Source organism: Mustela nigripes, chromosome 16 (genome assembly GCF_022355385.1).
Source record: "Mustela nigripes isolate SB6536 chromosome 16, MUSNIG.SB6536, whole genome shotgun sequence".
Lineage (NCBI taxonomy): Eukaryota > Metazoa > Chordata > Mammalia > Carnivora > Mustelidae > Mustela > Mustela nigripes.
In genome coordinates, this window is record NC_081572.1 from 22,390,322 (window position 1) to 22,392,102 (window position 1,781).

Sequence of the window (1,781 nt, forward strand, 5' to 3'; positions counted from 1 at the left end):
TCCTGGCTTTTCCTTCACCTTGAGATGAACATTTCGCGAATTGGATTTACTGTTGAATTAGATCCTAGGTTGAAAAAAAAAACCCAAAGTTGACTTAATTTACAAATGCCTTCCTCATTTTCCTAACCTTAGCAGAAAGCTTTCGATTTTGCTTTGTATCCAGCTGAAGGAGTGCGTGCGCGCACAAATCATGTTCAAAACCTGCAGCTCCCTATTATCCGCGCCGGACTTGTCACGATCTCTGCGGCAGCCGCCAGCAGCCTCAAGTGTGTCAGGCAGTTCGAGGCACCCGGGTCGGAGGACAGGATTACTCCCCCAACTTGGCTTTCCGTTTCCGATGGGGGAGGTGGATGGTCAAAAGAGGGAAACCCGCAAACACAACCTTTCCCCAACTTCAAGTTTCTTTCTTAAAGTCTGGTGTCATGGACCTGCTGTATTCACCCCTCCCTATTGTTCTTGACACAGGCAGAGGGAACGCGCTTCAAGAATGTTAAAACGGCGAATGCACACCCACCGGCTCATTTTAATTTACAAAAATAGTTACGTCCGGATGCAAACGGATATATACGGATGCGGTGACTCTCAAACTCCAGCGTGAGCCAGAATTACCAGAAGACCTTGTTGAGTCCCGTTTCTGAGCCTGGAGGGGTACTTCAAAGAATTTGCATTTGTAACCAGTTCCTGGGGGCTCCCGCCGCTGGTGGTCAGGGGCCACACTTTTGAGAACCACTGAACTAGTACTAGGAGGCAATGGAGTTTCACAACCTGAAGGTAGGCCATGTATCTCCGTTGGCTTCCTGACTGAGAGTTAACCATTGTTGGGTCACGGGGAACGATGTGTGAAAGCAGCAAGGGTGGCCCCCTCGACTAGGTTTTGCCCAAAAAAAGGAAAAATAAAGGAGAAAGGGAGAGACATGCTGCCTGGGTCAGGGGGCAGCTGTGATATTTTAAACCCGGAATCTGATTATGTCATCCTTGGGAGCCCCTGGGGAATCCTCCGTTGCATTTTTCCCCATGGCTCTCATAACTGTGGGAGGCGTTAAAAGCCAGGACATGGAGACTGAGCAGAGGCCAATCCCAAGGAATAGCCAGCTTTTCACCCCTTTTCTGGACACCAGGCCTCAGGCTTACCACCTGCACTTTTGTCAGACCAAAGCCCTCCCTTTGAATAATATAAAGAAGGAGAAAACCATATACTTTTGACCTGTCTTCTGTCTGCGCTGGGACTTAAACTTCTCAAGCACGTAAATGAACCTTCTGAATGTAGATTCTGTTCTCCGAGTCTCCTCTGTCAGAATATGAATAAGGCTAAATAATATTACCTTCCTCACCGGGCACTCCGCTGTTTGCCCCGCCCCGCCCCCCAAAACAACCTGTAATTAACATTAAACCAATAGATCTCAGTCTCAGAGATGAAAATAGTTTGATCCCATCTTTCACCCACAAGTGGGGTTCTTGGCACTGCGTTGAGTTATATCATAAGACTGGACAGAGTAATAATCACTGTTCAACCTCTGGGATGTTAAATGCTTGCTTCTCAGGTACAAGGAAGAGGTAGCTGCCAGGAGAAATCAGCCAAGTGGAAGAGACGGGGATTCCAAATAGTTTTGTATTCAGAACCTGCTGATATTGGGGTCACACAGCTATTCAGAACCTACAGATATTGGGGGTCACACCTGAACAACTGTGAAAAACAGTAAAGGTAACCAAGGGGGCACCCGGATTTGAACCGGGGACCTCTTGATCTGCAGTCAAATGCTCTACCACTGAGCTATACCCCC

The 1,781-nt window shown here is 47.8% G+C and overlaps 1 non-coding gene across 1 annotated transcript; it reads right to left on the reverse strand.

Moving 5' to 3' along the window:
- Window positions 1–1,709: 1,709 nt before the first annotated feature.
- TRNAC-GCA (transfer RNA cysteine (anticodon GCA)) lies at window positions 1,710–1,781 on the reverse strand. Its single transcript has one exon. It is a non-coding gene; the product is annotated as a tRNA-Cys (tRNA).